The 18,989-nt window shown below is 35.7% G+C and overlaps 1 pseudogene; it reads right to left on the reverse strand.

Annotated features, from left to right (window-relative positions):
- Nucleotides 1–445: 445 nt before the first annotated feature.
- Nucleotides 446–18,486, reverse strand: LOC128113189 (proteasome subunit alpha type-2-like; annotated as a pseudogene).
- Between the last annotated feature and the right edge of the window lie 503 nt (nucleotides 18,487–18,989).

Below are 18,989 nucleotides of genomic sequence, written 5' to 3' on the forward strand. Positions count from 1 at the left end.
CTGCACAATAATTCAAGACCTCAGTGATCCATACCAAAAGGTGCTTAACACAATTCATAGACTGTCTCATATATTTATAAAATTGTACAGTTTTTTCCAGTCCAAAAAGCAATGATGTATATTAAAAATGAGAATTGTGTTTTATGAGAACATAGTCATATTTGGTAGTAAAAGGGGCAATGAGATCTCATTATGAAAATTTATCATTTTCCTTTGTAATACAATTCAAAAAACCAACTATGATAAAGGAAAAATGATGTATGTTCAAACTTTAACTCTTAAAGCTAAAAATTGGTTTAACAGTTTATCATTATTTAGATATTAATTATCTAGAAACACGAATCCATTAAACCATGTAGAAATAGGTGTGAACAAATGAAATATACTTTAAATATGTATAAGTAGATAGACTATGTGAGATCTGGTTTGTTTAGGCATGTCTTTATTATGCTATGACAGTCAAGCAATCCTTCACTTCACTTGGGATGAGTCTCCTAAATCCAGCTTCATTGTAGATCAAACTTCTACATTATCTTCTGTCATTTGCCCTTCAAAGCTTTTCTTGAGGGTTAAGATGGCTGTATAAATGGCATCTTCCAGTTCTAAGTCTATTATATCTGTGCTCAAAGAAAGTTTTCCTGTTCACGTGGTTCTTCCCCATTGCCATGATCTTCTAGGCAAAGTAAACTCCAGATGGATCTTACTGAAATAAATATGATCGTCCCTTATTCCAATCACAAATAAGTAAAGAAACACCAAATAGATGAACACCACCTGACTGGTTATACTCTTACATCACAGACGCTACTCTTTGTACCACCTGGGCTGTGGGAATGGGTTATTGGTAAACAAGATAGTTTCTGAGCTCTGTGCATGAGCTCTCTGTAATCTGGGCTCATGACAGTATAAACCAAACCAACATGTTTGATAATCAGTTCCAATTTGTGTACTCTGCTTTCATCTTACGGGATGGATTTCTGTTTTCTCTCAGTCATTAGTACTACACCGTTTGCATGTTTGATTCCCACTGAAAGAACCTTCTAGCTGCAGCAGCCAAAGTGTATTCAATGTGGGCAAGTTTACCAGATTGGCTTAACATAGTCAGCTAGAAGCTGTAACCATGCTGTCATCTTTACCGGGAATGTTGGAAAAAAAGCCACATTGCTCCACCTCCACCATATTTTATTTCTGGTTTATTTATTTTTTTTTACTCTCTTTTTTAGTTTTTGAAAACTACTAAGTGAGTGAGAAGAAAATATAATACACTCTCAGATTTTTCCTCATCATTTGATGTTAATAGAAGTTGATAAACACTGAATAGAACCAGTGTGCCATTTAACAAATTACAATGCTAACACATAAATAATCTCTTTAGAATAGTACATGTACAAAGAATTCATCTGTAAAATGAAACTTTCCTTTACATCTCTTTCATATTATTTGATACAGTTTGTACATACAAGGTCTAAAATGTTTGTTTGTGTTTGTACATCATTCTTATTTCTAGAAGTTTTTAAGAGAGTGAGTTGTTTCTGCAGTACATATTAGAAGAGAGTTGATGATTCCACTTCTCACAAATTTTATCTTACAGTTTATGTATCATGATATTTTTCTGTATTTCACTGATGTTCAGTTGGGGGCCTCTTGTTAGATCTTTAACCCTTGAAGAACAAAATAATACCAGCTCCTTAAAATATCCTCATTTAGGACATGGCCAAATGTTTTATGTACTCTTTATGTAATTTATTGCCTAGACCTGTAATAAGAATCCTTTTCAATGAATTATGCTGGATTTAGAGAGTGTTTAAAGAGTAAAGTCTGTTCTGAAAACAAATATACATTTTAAATTTAAATATGATCTTTGCATAATTTTGTTATATAGAACACTAATCTTATTCCACAACCATCCTTGATAAAAACATCTCTGCAAACTAGGAGTAGAAAGTAGGCATCCTTGAATGATAAATAGCATTCAATATTATATTCCATGATGAACTTCTGAATATTTTTTTCTATAGTCAGGATTAAGGCAATTCTTAACAGTTTTCTTCAATGCTGCCATGAATATGATAGTTACTATAATAATGTAATGAAAAAAAACCTAAAAATTATGTTGGTAATAAGGAAGTAAAATTCCGTTCCTAATGAACATGATCACATTGTTTGAAAGTCTTCAGAAATTTATGAGCAATGAGACGAGAGAATAGAAATGTTAGTTGCATCCCGTGGCATGAGAGGAAAAGAAAGTCAATGAAGAGGAAAGCCTAATGTCGTTGTGACAGAGTTAAAACAAGCCAGAGGAAAGTACAGCTGGTTCCCAGAGGCTGAGAAAAGTCAGTGTGGTTGAATTCCAATGAGACAATCAACAGGAAAAATTCAATAGCAAAAATCGACCCTATCTGATACTATGGTAATAAAATAAATTTTATGTGTTTGGTAAAACCCACAGAAGAATAAATCATTAAAAATAGGCATTTATGGATACTAAATTGAAACCAACTTGGAGTGATAGTTTCTTGGAAGAAATGTAAACTATGGAAAATGTAACTGTATTATCTAACTGTGACCTAGTAGTTAAGAAATGTGACCTAGCAGCAGTGAAAATAGTGGGAAACAGAGCGTCATTTATTTATTACACTACAACTTAGCAGAGTACTCTTGTTGAAACTCACTTCCAATTAGGGGACTGGTTTTGAAATTCTGAAAGGCTTATAAGGTAGTTTAGTACTAGAGCACTTGCAGAGAAAATGCCCAGCCCTGAAAAAAGAAAAAAAAAAGAGGAATGAAGAAATGACATTCCAAGTATACTAGGATGAGCATTTGAAATCATAGGCAGTGGAGGTGAGATTTCTCACCCTCAAAGACTTAATGAAAAGAAAAGGCAATTAGTATGAGCTCTGAAGTATGATTGACCATCAGAATTATCAATATGAGCTTATATTAAAATATATTCTTAGTCATATGTATAGATACACAAATAACCACATGTACATTAAAAAACAGTATAGATTAACAGATATGAAACATCCTAATGATACTTCCATGCAGAAACAAATACAAACTATTCTAAAGACCACTTTATGTAAAAAAATCGTATCAATCTGCAAGATAAAATAAAAACTGTGTATGAGTCATAATCAAGCACATAAATATCCTTCATTTTGCACTGATACAAATATTAGGACAAATTAAAAAGTTGAAGAAATTAAAAATGAAACTTTCTATAGAAAAAATACTTTAAAAAATATAAGGCTTCTCACCACCTCTGCTGCTCACCAAATCTTATTTTTTTCTTTTTATTTCAAAGAGGGTACATATGTTAATATAATTAGCTTAAAACATAGAATAGGAAGCTACTTGTAACTTTGCATTAATGTAAATTTGTGATTGTATTTGTCCTTCAGTTTTGATAGGACACACACACACACACACACACACACACACACACACACACACACACACACAAAATGTAGTTGGAAGTTTTCCTATGTCCTGGCCGGCCTGCAGTCAGGACAAATCTTTCCCACTCACATTCCCCAAGTAGACACACAGAGGCTTATATTAATTATAACTGCTCAGCCATTAGCTCAGGCTTATTACTGACTAGCTCTTACACTTAAATTAACCCATAATTCTTATCTATGTTCAGCCATGTGGCTTGGTACCTTTTCTCAGTTCTGCCTTGTCATCTTGTTTCCTCTGTGTCTGGCTGGTGACTCCTCAATCAGCCTTCCTCTTCCTAGAATTCTTCTTATCTGCTTATCCCACCTATACTTCCTGCCTAGCTACTGGCCAATCAGCATTTTGTTTATCAACCAATCAGAGCAACACATATTCACAGCGTACAGAATGGCATTTCACAGCAAAACAGAGAGTACAAAATATAATAAATAATAAGCAAGTAAATAAATGAGCTCAATTGAGAAAATAAACATTTAGAATGTAAAATGATTTTTAAAATTAGTTATGTGCAATAGGTTATTAGAAAATATTCCAAATTTATAGAAATAGATGTGCATAGATTGTAAATTATTTGGATACAGATAATTTATTATAAATTGTAAAAGTATAAATGAAGAAAAACTTATAGTTTATATGTAACAGTTAAGTATACTACTCTGCTTGCTCAACAATATTTTGTAAATGGTAGACTTACTTTATGGTTTCATTTATTTGCAGTTACATGAATATATATATATATATTTAAAAAAATTGTTAATTATAATGTTTATCAGTTTGTTTTATTATACATAAATTGTATCTCACAAATGCAGATTAATAGTTATTTTGAAATTCTTTACTGTTATTCTCTTGTGTAAAGTGGAAAACCTGGTCTTCTTTTCCTTTCAGGACTTGAGCTTCCCTTTACACTTGGGTAACTAACTACTTCTCATTTCACTATTCAATGAAGCTACTTCCTTCAGTGTTTCTAAAGCCCAGAAATCACCATGACTTCTTCAAAATATTTGAAAATGTTTAGTGAATAGTCACTTGCTTCATGATTAATAGTTAAAGAATTTGTTATATTTAATAAGACTCCTCTTGAATTCCACTTCTGCCTACCTCCTACCATATTGTTAAAATATATAATGAATTTCTAGAGTTGTATGGTTTTAGGATTCAAGTTTTCTTTTATAACGTTTAAGATATGTTTCGCTAATGGCAAAAGATATACTTCTCCGTTCTTTGTTTTGTTTTGTTTGTTTTCTTTGAGACAGGGTGTTTGTTGTTTGTTTGTTTGTTTTGTGTATATAGCCTTGACTGTCCTGGAACTAGCTCTGTAGACCAGGCTGACCTATAACTCAGAGAGATCCACCTGCCTCTGCCTCCTGAGTGTTGGGACTAAAGGTATGAGCCACCACTATCCAGCAAAGGATGTATTTCTTAAAGACTGAGTTCTAGTCACTGTTTTATTAATTTAGTAGCTTAAAATATATATTCATAGTTTCATGTAAAAGAGATTTATAATTTTGTACTTACATAAATGTCCACATATGATCCTGATTAAAACATCTAGAAAAGTATTTGCAGTCTGATTTAGAAAATTTTTTATCACCTGCTGTGAGTGAGATTACCACAAATTTCAAAGCCCCATTATCAATCCATTTATGATTTGTACAAGCCTAACATTTCTTTCATTTGATTTCACCAGAGAAAGGGAAGTTTCACATTACAATATTCATAGAATGCTTTTCCATTTTGATACTATAGTAACTCTATTTTGTTGATATTTATAATGACTGAGTTTATATAAAGCAAAATAGTAATATGTTCACTTTTTAATTTTCATGTAGATCATATAAAATACCAAACCATGTAGATCATTTAAAATATAAGCATTGGCTCCAAAACTGGAAAAACCTGAGAAAAAGACACACATCTGATTTTGTTTTGTTTTTGAGACAGGTTTTCTCTCTGTAGCCCAAACTGAAATCTAAGTGCTAGTCTTCTGTTCTAATATAGCATCTCAAGTGTTGAGATTACAGATGTGAATAACCTTATCTCATTCAAGAATTACTTAATCATTTCTGGAGTGGTAGTTTTCTACTTTTGTATGGTTAAAATCCAATTTTAAACCCTGTGGTTTAAATGAATGAATGAAATGAAAATGGGCCCCCTTAGACACATAGAAGTTGGTACCAGGGACTGAGAAATTTCTGTGATAGGCCTGACCGTGTTTCTTATAGGAATGTGGACTTTGGGACTTCAGATTAGAAAAGCAGTTGAATGCTTTAAGTAGGCCTTAATGGGTCATACTCATAGGAAAGACATTGGTGCTCAGGATGATTTGAACTGTTGGGGCATGGCTAAAGAGCTTTCAGAGGATAACATTTGTATATGGCCTAGAGACCATTCTTGTAATATTTTGGTGAAGAATGTGATTGCTTTTTGCTCTTGTCCAAAATATCTGTCTAAGGCTAAATTGAAGAATTTTAGATTAATTGTATTGGCAGAGAAATTTCAAAACAGCCTAGTATCTACCGTGACATGTGTTTATTGGCATTCACTCCTATGCAGATCTATAATGAAAAGCAGTAAGCTGATCAAATAAAAATAGAAAATGGACAATTTAAGGAGAAAGTCCTTACCAGGAAGCGGAATGGACCTAAATCCTCTGTTAAAGGAGGAATCAAATTAAAGCAGATCCTAAAGTTAAATAGAATAAAATGAGTGGTGCCCTCAGGGCAAAATTGCACCCACTCAAGCTTTTAACTTTTTGAAAAGGAATTAAATAAAAGTTTAGATCTAGGTGTGGTGGTGCATGTTGTTAATCCCAGCACTCTAGGGGCAGAGGCAAAGGAATCTCTATTTGAGGCCAGCTTGGTCTACGTATAGAGTTTCAGGACATCTAAGCTTAGGCAATGAAGGAAACCATTGAAAACAAAAAGCCTACAAAGATGTAATTGAACTAGGAGGCCATGTTCCAGGTCCAGCAGGCAACAGAACTTGGCAGCTTCGGCCACATGGTTCTGGCTTTACAGTCAAGGATGGAAGAAAGGGGTTATAGAATCCCCTCCATGACTAAGAGTACCAGGCACGTGTTGGGGTATCCCTATACTGAGGTCTAGAAAGACCATTGTGCGAAGCTCTGAAAGCTAAGCCTGGATTGCCTTGGAGACCCAAAAGTATTGGAGGTGCCAGAGCCATGGGATACCTGTTGAGGAGAGCTGCTAACAGGGAGTGGAACCAGCCCAAAAGAAGGAAGCATGCTTTAGTCAAAAAAGCTGGCCGGGCGGTGGTGGCGCACGCCTTTAATCCCAGCACTCGGGAGGCAGAGCCAGGCGGATCTCTGTGAGTTCGAGGCCAGCCTGGGCTACCAAGTGAGTTCCAGGACAGGCGCAAAGCTACACAGAGAAACCCTGTCTCGAAAAACCAAAAAAAAAAAAAAGAAAAAAAAAAAAAAAGCTGAAAGGAGTTAGAGATCTAAAGAGTGTTTGGCATTAAACATGGAGATATAGAACGTGGAGCTTGCCCAGCTGGTTTTTGGTTTTTCTCTGATCCAGAATTTCCTCACTATGCTCCCTTTAGGAATGGTAATATATGACCTATGTCATTGTATTTTGGAAGTATGTGATCTGCTTTTTCATTTATATTTTTACAAAGAATTACTGTTAAGAGATTGCGTGAGTCTCAAAAGAGACATCAAACTTTGTTGACTTTTAATCAATGATGATACTGTGACTGACTTTGGGGACTTTTGAAATTGGACTAAAAGCATTTTGCATTATGATATGGCTACAAGCCTATGGGGGCCAAGGAGTGGAATGTGGTGGTTTGAATAAAAATGGTTCCCCAAAATGCATGAACTGTGGACCAAAAGCTGAGGAACCCCCATGGTATTGGACTAGGCCCTCTGGATAAGGCAAGACTTAGCTTGAACTGTTTCGGGAGCACCCAGGCAGTGGGAGCAGGACCTGTCTGGCTTTTTGGAACCTAGCGCCTATGGTGGGACACTTTGGGCAACCTTGGTAAAGGGAGGAGGGGCTTGGACTGAAAGTACCAGCCTCTGCTGACTCCCCATGGGAGACCTTGCCTTGGAGGAGGTGGGAATGGAGGGTGGGTTGGGGGGAAGGCTGAGGGGAGGGAGGAGGAAAGAGAAGGGAATCTGTGGTTGTATGTAAAATGAATAGAAAAAATCTCTTAATAATAATAAAATAAAGAAAAGGAAAAAAATGGCTCCCAAAATCCATAAAGAGAGTCACTATTAGAGCGTGTGGCCTTGTTGGAGTAGGTGTGGCTTTGTTAGAGGAAGTGTGTCACTAGAAGGCAGGCTTTGAGTTCCAGATGTTCAAGCCTGGCCAATGTGTCTGGCCTGAGGATCTAGATGTAGATCTCTCAGCTACCTTTCCAGCATCATGTATGCCTGTATATTGCCATGTTTCCTGCCATGATGATAATGGACTAGACTTCTGGACTATAAGCCAACCAATTAAATGTTTTCCTTTATAAGAGTTGCAATGGTCACAGTGTATATTCACAGCAATATAACCCTAAGAAAAAAACCCCAAAAGACACTATGTTTAAAGCATTTGAGAAATTCACAATATCTCTACCTGAGTGAGCAATAGCCACCACACAACAGTTGCTCACATAATGTAAAGTCTCAGTGTGTATATAAATACACAGATTACTACAACATTTGGGGCTTGTTCCTTCCCTATGGAGACTTTTTCAAGGAAAGTCACATAAGCTGTGTGAGATATAGTTGCTCTAATCCATAAAGAAAGTTTTTATAACTTAAACATCTTCTAAAAATCTCTTTTGTTGAAAAAACCCTTATTTTAAAGATGTAACTTTATTTCTCTTCTATTCCTCATTGCACAAATCCCATCTTTTTGTAAAAAAAATTCATATACAGTTTTCAAAAAAAGAAAACTATAGAATGTCACACATATTTTCGTTTTAAAGTTGCAACAGAAGACAAAAAATTATATTTTATGGGGTGAATATTGTTTTCCTAGAATGCAATCTTGTAATGCTAATTCCTAGTAAATTAGAATGTACATTGTTTGAAAAACAGGAATTTTCCAATATAATCAAGGTAAATGAGGGATTTTACATAAGATTTAACATAATATGATAGATGAGTTTTAGCAAAGGAAAATTTGGCTTCAAACCAAAATACAGAGTAGAAATTTAGAGACAGAGAATGGGTTGATATAGCTACAAAATTACCAACTCTAAAGTTATTTGACATTGGTCACCAACTTTAAAAGGTACACTGTGATTGAACCTGCTTTATTGTACTCTAAACAAGTAATGGCTCCATAATTTGGAGAACTGGCCACACTGATGTTGGGCCCCTCTCATCCTACAAAACTAGTAGAGTGTTGGATTTTCTCCATTGTTATTTCCATTTCAAGAAAATGGATTCCTGAACTTTGGTTAAGATATACCTGGATTGCAAAATTGCAAAGGGAAACTGAATATATTTAAATAGATATTATAGAGAGAAAGAAATAATTCACATGGTAATTTTGGCTTATATGTTCATTTATCCTTCACAATAAAAAAAATTCCATGAATAGTAAGATCAGAATATATTTAGAAGATGAGCCCTCTAAATTTTCGTCTATGTGAGGGGAACATTCAGAACAAATTGATCAGTGTATTTCATCTTTTGTTTTTTATAAGAAACAAGACTTAACTATAACTATTACTAATGCTTTCAAAGAAGATATCATTTACTAATAATCCTCATTTAAAAACACTTACTATGTAAATATTGATGAGAATGTTTTCACTTATTTGAAACCACTGTGTAATCAAATTTAAGTGAACCCAACAAATAAAGAACTAAGGAATGTAAATTCTAGATATCATCAATGCTGAAGAAAATAAAGATTCTCATGTGACAGATGAGGAATGAAGTAAATGAAATATGGATTTTAGAGAAATAACCTCTCAGTCAAACACACATGAGAAATATATATAATTTTAAATTTATGCATTTTTTTCATCTGTAAATAATATTGGTGTGCTTTTTCCCATCTATAAAGCATCAGCTATCATCAATGTGGCTCAGTGGGCTCATACCAAAGTATTTTTAACTTCCATGTTTGATAAGCTGTCAAGAATGTGCTTGAATTGAATGTGAAGTGAATGCTAGATTTGACCAATGGAGACATGGTTCTGCTTTTATTAGAAAAATATGGTTCACAGGAAGAAAACAGTTACATGCAAATTTATGTTGTGCAAGAGTTTGTGGCTCCTAGTGAACTTATCCATGAGCATAATAGTTTTGCAATGAAATCCTGGGAGCTGCATATGAATACTAACAAAAATTTCTGGATCAGAGGATTGTTATCATACTATTCATAGTGGTAAAAGTATACAGGCAAAAATATACCTGTACAAGTTACTTTGATATGAGAATAGATATTAAGATTAAAGGGACAAAACATTTTGGTAAGTTACTTGATATAGTCTTAACTCTAAATGATCTATTATGTTCCCAGTTCTCATATGTGTACTTTGTTCAGTGGGAATTAAATGGATAAACATAAGAAACTTGTTGCCGAAACCTGCCACTATAGTATGAGCCTTAAGTACAAAACAGCCATTTCCATTAACAGAAGGTGAACAAAATATGGCTCACATATATGTGATTTAAAATGTTCTAGCTTAACTCATGTTGGCGTATAAACTGACTATTCAATCTTAATCATATTGTCTCCTGAAAATATGTACTAATGTTCCAAGAGTGTAATTTAGCTAGATAAGTTTCTTTTTCTTTATAGATGGAAAAATTACCTATTAAGATGAAGATACACATTTTTTTACTTAAAATTTTCTTAATTATACAAACTTACATTTGAAACTAGAAAATAATGGAAGTAGAAATATATTGTTTTGTACATATATATCTTGAGATTGTTGAAATACATAGAAAGTAACAGATGAAAATTTAAATCTCTTTAAATTAATTTTTGTATTTTTATAGTATCTTCAATGAATTGATTTATTTTGTATTTTAAATTTTCACCATACAATATATTTTGTTCATAATTTCCTATTCCCTAGATCCTCCCAAATCCTCTCCACCTCATTGCTTACCAACACTCTTATTCTTTTCTCTCCCTCTTTCATAAACAATAAACTTCCTGAAACAAATATCAAAATAATCAAACATAAACACAGTAAGACAAAATGCTAATGAAGAAAAGAAGGAAAGAAAGAAAGAAGAGAAACAAAGGAATGAAGAGAGAGAGAGAAAAAGAAAGAAAGAAAAAAGGAAGGAAGGAAGGAAGGAAGGAAGGAAGGAAGAAAAAGAAAGAAAGAAAGAAAGAAAGAAAGAAAGAAAGAAAGAAAGAAAGAAAGAAAGAAAGAAAGAAAGAAAGAAAACACATAGCACATAGCACTTAGCACATGGAACTCTTTTTGTTAGTCAACTACTCTTAGGCATGGGGCCTGCATTTGAATGTGGTTATGATACCCAGTAACATTCTATTGGAGAAAACTTATTTTCCTTTCCCAATAAGTATCAATTGTAAATAGTTTAGTTGTTGGGGATGGGAGCCTGTAGCTAGAGTTTTTCTCTCCGGGCCCCGCCAAGCCCCGGCAGTCCTGTAGCCCAATTATAAAATAAACATACAGACGCTTATATTATTTAAACTGCTTGGCCATTACCTCAGGCTTACCATTGTCTAGCTCTTACTCTTATACTCAGCCTATTTCTGTTAATCTATATGTCACCACGTGTTCTGTGGCTTTACCTGCTGCCTTTACATGATGCTCCCTGGATGGCAGGCTGGCGTCTCCTCCTCTCCGCCTTCCTGTTCTCTCAAATTTCCTCTCTGCTAGTCCCGCCTATACTTCCTGCCTGGCTACTGGCCAATCAGTGTTTTATTTATCAATCAATCATCCACTACAGGAGCCCATGAATGTTTCCTTCTCTCAGGGCTTGAACCTTGTCTAGATTGAACCTATAAGGTTCTATTAGTTCTACTGCTTTTTCTGTGAGTCTATTTGTATACTACTCCTATTGTGTATGGGAGATACTATTTCCTTGGAGCCGTGCACCACTGCCAACTCTTATGATTTTCCCACCTCTTCCTCCACATAGATCCATGATACATAGGGGGAGGGCTTAAAGCAATGGTTCTCAACCTGTGGGTCATAACCTGCTTGGGGAATGAAGGATGCTTTCACAGGGGTCACATATCAGATTGTGCATATCAGATATTTACTTTAGGATTCATAATAATAGCAAAATTACAATTATGAAATGCAATGAAAATAATTTTATGGTTGGGTGTCACTATAACATGAGGAACTGTATTAAAGGATCACAACATTAGGAAGCCTGAGAACAACTTGATTGGAGAAAGGCATCTTATTTAGTGGCGAGTGCTTCAAATATCTCATTCACTGCACATTGTCTAGTTGGAGGTCTCTGTGTTAATTCCCATCAACTAAAAATGATTCACATCTGGTGAGGGTTGGACTATGTAACTATCTATCATTTAATGCTATGTTCCTTTAGCACGGTGGTTCTCAATCATCCTAATGCTGTGACCCTTTTGGTGCCCAACATGTTGGCAAGAGTTTCCACCTAAAATCTGAGAAAAAAGATTCTAAAACGGAGCTAAAAACAGTTCCTAGTTGTCTCTCTCAAGTTAGTGGCAGCCTGCATGTTTGAGCTACTGGCAGGTTCCTAGCGTGCATGCTCAACCTGCAGTATGGCGGGAATGAGGCCTCTGCAAGTGGCACATTAAGCTGCGTGGTGGATTTAGCCTTTGCTAGTACAAAACAAAAAAAGTGGTTTCTGGGCTACACACTGCTTTGATAGAAGCATAGACCCACTATTTCTGAGACTCGATAGCTCCCAGAGCTGGCGGAAAACTTACCACCACCATGTTAGGAAGCTAAAGTGGGCGGAGCCAGCAGCCACAGCACCGTTTCAGGCTTAGAAGGCTGCAGTTTAAAGCAATAGGTTCACAATAAGACTAATTCAGATAAAATAGTTTACAATGTATGTAAAAATGTACATAGGCTTAAAAGAGAAAAAAAGGAAAATATACAGTTATATAAACAAATAGATAGTTTTTAAAAATAAAGTCTTTAAAGAAACATTAAAGGTAATAAGCCATGTAAAGATGGCTATCACACAGAGAATCTGGATTATGTTGTCTTTGATATTCGTAACTGAAGAAAAACATTTGATTGTAAAAGCTGTTGAGTTATGCCAAAATGTAAATTTTAAAGGTACCTTGACTTCAAAATTTGGATATAAGGATATGTTGCTTTGGAAAAGAATCTCTGCTTTTGTTTCCACAGAAAATCAGAGGCTATGGATTTGTTCCAAATTAAGATACACCAGGCTTGACCAGCCAAGACCCCCTGAAAGGTCTCCAATGACACCATGGCCCAGATGATCCAACATCCAGAACGGTTTGAAGGCAACTGGCTCAGACAATACAGCCTCATGGACTACTCCATGATCTTAAAATTATCTTTGTGTCCCCATAAGATACAGCACCCCCCTCCAGCAGGAAGTAGTAAGAGAAGCTATGCCCAAATTCCCAAATTATATGTAATTTTACTAGGTTAAGGTTAAAACCTTCCTTTTTGAAATAAAGAAAAGGGGAAGTGCTGTGGGATGTTCTGTATGGCAAATATGTTGCTCTGATTGGTTAGTAAATAAAACACTGATTGGCCAGTAGCCAGGCAGGAAGTATAGGTGGGACAAGGAGGAGAATAAAGCTGGGAAGTGGAAGGCGGAAGGAGACTTCCAGCCACTGCCATGACAAGCAGCATGTGAAGATGCCGGTAAGCCACGAGCCACGTGGCAAGGTATAGATTTATAGAAATGGATTAATTTAAGCTGTAAGAACAGTTTGTAAGAAGCCTGGTATGGCCATACAGTGTTTAAGCAATATAAGTCTCTGTGTTTACTTGGTTGGGTCTGAGTGGCTGTGGGACTGGCGCGTGAGAGAGATTTGTCCTGACTGTGGGCCAGGCAGGAAAACTCTAGCTATACCCTTTATACAGTTTCTCAGGCGATGGTGACCCTCAGCCATAAATGTATTTTGTTGCTTCTTCACAACTGTAATTTTGCTACTTTTATGAATCACAGTGTAAATATCGGATATGCAGGATATCTGATATGCAACCCCAAAGGGGTGGTGGCCCACAAGTTGAGAACCACTGCTTTAGCAGAAAGGTAGCAGTAGGTTTTCCCATAAGTCCATGAACTAGCTAATCTCAGATTCTTGGCCACTTTAGCACTGTCAGGTATTGGTTCCATCTCATGGGGCAGGCCATAAAATCCAACCTGAAAGGTGTTGGTTACTCCCATAATGGTTGTGTCACTATTGCTGTGTATCTTGCAGGCAGGGAGGTGTCTCAGGTATTGTAGCTAGGTGAAATTGATTACCTTTCTTCTCTGTTAATATGCAGAGTACCTTATAGTACCATGAATAATATTCAATAAGGATGAATCTTCAGGTTGAGCACTAGATTGACTTCTCCATGTTCATTGACATAAGTATTGGCTTCATAAATAGGACCTTATTATCAGGTTGGAGAAAGAAATCATAGACTTTGAAATAGCTTGTGATGTTTGAAAGGTCTATAGGCCCCCTTTGACCAATGACTCAACAAGATGGAAGCCATTTCTGGCACTGGAGATTTTTCTTGCTAGCAAAAGATGTGTAGTTGTGACGTTGTATGTGTGTATGTATATATATATATATATATATATATATATATATATATATATATGCATGCTTCTAAATTAGTAGGTTTCCATATGGATTTTCAAAATGCCTTTACTGTTAGTTGTACATTTAGTTGATGCATTTTTTTCAGATAGTAACAAAATGGAGAATAAACAAGCACATACATTTGAAAGTTGTTTGATTCATTGAAAGTCTAAAGAAAATATTTTCATACAGTAAAATTATTTTCAGTATAATAAAGCAACTTCAAATAACATGATAAAATATAGAGGAGTAGATTCACTTAATTACATCTTTATCCACCCAAACTAGAGATATATTATAACTTGAAAATTTTCTGAGGTAATCATCAGCTAACAGGCTAAAAGAAATTCCTGAAAGTATGCAGAATTCTATTCATAAACAAAAGGTGGCCTATAGACATATTCACTTTTTCTTGAGGATATTCCTATATACACAATAACAAAATCACATAATTAAATTTTAATCATATTCACAAAGAACTAAAAATTCCATCAATTATTATCCAGTAAGAGCAAAACATTTCATAAGACAATGCCAAGTATTCGTGTATGATTTGCTGAAATAAGAGAAATTTCAGTCTAGATAACGTGTGAAAAAAAAATAACAGGGTCAAAAGGTACAGCAGGTCAAGGAAAATAATTTTCACAGAACCCAGTAACAGGAAGTTAATGCAGTTTCCCTCATCCTTCACATTAATCAGAGCACCAGATGGTCTAGTCTCTGAAAAAAATTCTACTTTACAGCTTCAAAGTAAAAGGTTTTCAGAGATCCAAATTCTTATACACTGTCATCTGTGCACAGTTCATATGCCAGAGTTCACTATTCTTCAAATATGACTGATTCTCCCTTGCCAGTGTCGACATACGAGTGAATGCATGGCTATTTGTAACTTGTTTGGAATGTGTATAAAGGCTAAGAAGCACACTATACAGAACCATTTCTATGTGATTTTTTATTCAATCTTCTTTTAATTGACTGCCACAGGCAGAGAGTACATTGTAGTAAGAAAATAATAGCCTCTTTATGCTGAAAAGATAAACGTATGCAGGACACTATTAATTGCATGAAGTGGTAATTATTTAAAATATATGTATGCAACAACAAGTTTTCAAGAAATAAGGTTCTTACCCATTGCTCTGTTTCCCGCATTTATTAGTTTATTAAATAACATTATGTCACAGTATAATTTCTTTTATTAGCCTGAAGGAGGATTGAGAGTCTTAGCAATTAGTTATGAACTGATTCAGTTTAAAAACTGTAGCTGTTAATGCAATTATGTAAAATTAGCTATAAAATGAACCAAGTGTTCAAAATAAATGTAAAAAAAAAAAGAATTCTTATCAACAGAAAGTTAGCTTTCACAATTAACCTCCATTGAAAACATAGTACAACCCAAAGGGATATGATTACTTCTCTAGAATATTAATGTTCTTTCACTTCATAATCTACTAAGAAGTTCTAAAATTAACTCACTTTCTGGAATGCTTTCAAACACTTATGTTTACTTTCTAGGCAAAAGCCCTAATCAGAGGCTCTTGTATCTTTCCCATCAGACCAAGTAAATAAAATATCTCTACACAAATTCTTTATGAAGTCTATGTTAAAGGTTGCCTTTCTGGTGAGCCAGAGGAGATGCATGTCTTTGGTCTTGGCCCTGTGCTGGAATCCTAGTAGGTTGGACAAGTTAGAAATCTGATGATGTCACCCAGATGTTGACAAGTCAGCGTGTCAACAGTTCTGTCTTCAGTGCTGTTCCTAATTGAGTGCACACAGTGTGCAATTGAAGAGAGGCTGAAAAGTTACTTTATCATATTGTCTGCAGTTTTCACGATCACAATCTCACAAATACACATGTATAAAAAGTAAATATAACTCCCAAATTCTGAGCCTGCTAAAAAAATTAGTAAACCTTTCTAATACTAAATGAAAATGCAATGTATTTATGGAAAAACAGATCAGGAAGTTTAATAAATCGATTTATAGAAATTTATTTTCTAAAAGTTCAGTTGAAAAAAAATTGATATAGGGTAACCCTGACATGAAGTAGACATGTGTCTCTTATAATCTGAGTAAAACAAACCCATGAACTGAAGGACAATGGCAGGCAATGAAGCTTCTGGATATGATTTTCAAACAATAAATATCAGCATAGTTACTGATAGAATATGTTTGTCATCTCCATTTGGAGTACTGAAAAAAGCATAACCTGCCCCAAATCAAAACACAATCATAGGTCCTAGCTCTGCTACCAGTATTTACAATGTTACAATATATTCAAATGTATACAACATAATATATACAATATGTAGTTCAAAAGCCAGCATGCATGCCCATATGTCCAAGAAGTCTTGCAACTAATTTCATCTCCTGCCTATGTTTACTGCTAATCATGTCCTAATAATAGGTATTTCCTCCAAACTTCTAAGTCCTTTTGTAGTCTTCTGATTTTTTTTTACATAGCCCAGGTAGCCAAGGATATCCTTACATATCAGTTTTTATATGCTGATCAAATTTCAATGTTAAAAGTGCCATAAATCCTCTTTTGTTGTTGTTGTTGTTTGTTTTTTACTTTGTTTGAATTGCGATAGTTCTCCTTCCACTTTTGAATTACCTAATCAAAATTCTTGGGCTGCAGAGATGGCTCAGCGATTAAGAGCACTATCTGTTCTTCCAGAGATCCTGAGTTCAATTCCCAGCAAGAACATGGCAGCTCACAACCATCTGTAATGAAATCTGATGTTCTCTTCTGGCATGCAGGCATGCACGCAGACAGAACACTGTATACATAATAAATAAATAAATATTAAAAAAATTCTTCTCCAATATTCAGTCAACAATTCAATACTCTATTTGTCTAGATCTTTTATAATCTAGGATTGTATTTTATTTGCACTTTAGCCATGATAGTTAACAAGCAAATAGATGATAAATATAGACAATAACTGAATGAGTCAGAGTTAAATGATTTATGAAGGAGGGGAGAAAGCAAGTTGGAGATGTGATGAAATAGGGAATGAGGTGATTATCACAATATGATTATTTCAGGAAGTAATGGAAGAAACACTTTAAAATCTCCCTCTCTGTGTTTTAAAATGGCTCAAAAACCTGACTCAGAAAGCATCTCCAGTCCAGAATATAAATTCTGTATATTTGATTGCAGCTTCCCAATCACATTAACCTTTGGGATCTGAAACAAATTCAATACATATAAGTGAAAATCCCTAAGGCATCTTCCATTCCCACAGGCAGAATCAAGACCCAAATTACACCTTGGCAACATTACCACCAGGGCTCTGATTTGGTCTGTCTACCTACATGAATTTTTAATATCTATTACCAGGTCATTTTCAATATTTACTCATTTTCATGCTAATCCTTTAACGAATTTCAGTCGTTGTTCTCTATAAAGACATTTTTTTTCTTCTTTTTCCACCTCTCCTCCCACTCTCTCACCTCACCTCACCCCTGCCTACTCCATCCACTCCTCCTCTGCTTCTGTTCAGAAAGGGGCAGGCCTCCTATGGATGTCAACAAGGCATGGCCTATCAAGTTGCAGTAGGACTAAGCTTCTCCCCTTGTATTAAGGCTGGGCAAGGTAACCTAGTATGAGAAGAGTCCCAAAAGCCAGCAAAAGAGTTAGATACAGCCCCTTCTCCCATAGTGAGGAGTCCCATAAGAGGACCAAGCTACAAGATTGTTTCATATATACTCAGAGGTCTTAGGTCAGTCCCATGCAGGCTCCCTCGTTGTAGTTCCAGAGTCTCTAAGCTCCTGTGAGCCAAGGTTAGTTGTTTCTGTGGGATCCCTTGTGATATCCTTGTCACCCCTGGCTCTTAAAGGCCTTCCTCCCTCTCTTCAGCAGGATTCCCCAAGCTCTGCCCAGTGCGTGACTGTGGGTTTCTGCATCTGTTTCCACCAGTTATTGGATAAAGGCTCTCTGGATGACAATTGGGGTAGTCACAAATCTATGAGTATAGCAGAATATTACTAATAATGAGTCAGCAGAAAATCAACATTTTTTCCCCCATCATGTTTCATTCTGTCCTAGGTGTCCCATCCATCCAGCCTCTGTGTCCTGACACTCCAGGAAGTGTCACAAGTGGGCTCACTCTCATGATATGAGTCTGAGGTTGAACTCAACATTGGTTAGCTACTCCTACAATCCCCACACCACCCTTACCTGCGCCCTCCTCACATCCATAGGCAGGAAAGACTGTAAGTCAAAGGTTGTGTGGCTGTGTGGTAGGCCAATGTCCCAGTCCATCCACTGGAGTCCCATCTGGTCATAGGAGGTTGCCAGTTCAGGCTACACATACACCATTGCTAGGAGTCTTATCTGAGGTCACCCTCATAGATTCCTGGGAGTTTCCCTTGCAACAAGTTTATACTTGACTTCAAAATGCCCCCCCTTTCCAGTCATCTTTTTTAGCACTCTCCGACTCCATTCACCCCAGCCTGATCCTGATGTTCCTATCTCTACCTGCTCCTAGTCCACCCATGAGATCTCTTCTATTTCCTGTTGCCAGGAAAACCACATGTCTCCCTTGGGCCCTCCTTGTTATATAGCCTCTCTGGGTCTGTGTATTGTAGCATGGTTATCTTTTACTTTACAGCTAATATCCACTAATAAGTTTATCTTTCTGCATCTGGGTTACTTCACTCATGATTAATTTTTTTCTAGTTCCATCCATTTACCTTAAAATTTTATTATATCATTTTTTTCAGCAGCTGAGTAATGTCCAATGTATAAATATACCACATTTTCTTTACACATTCTTCATT

The sequence above is a fragment of the Peromyscus californicus genome, unplaced genomic scaffold (genome assembly GCF_007827085.1).
Source record: "Peromyscus californicus insignis strain IS unplaced genomic scaffold, ASM782708v3 Scaffold_18__1_contigs__length_77618521, whole genome shotgun sequence".
Lineage (NCBI taxonomy): Eukaryota > Metazoa > Chordata > Mammalia > Rodentia > Cricetidae > Peromyscus > Peromyscus californicus.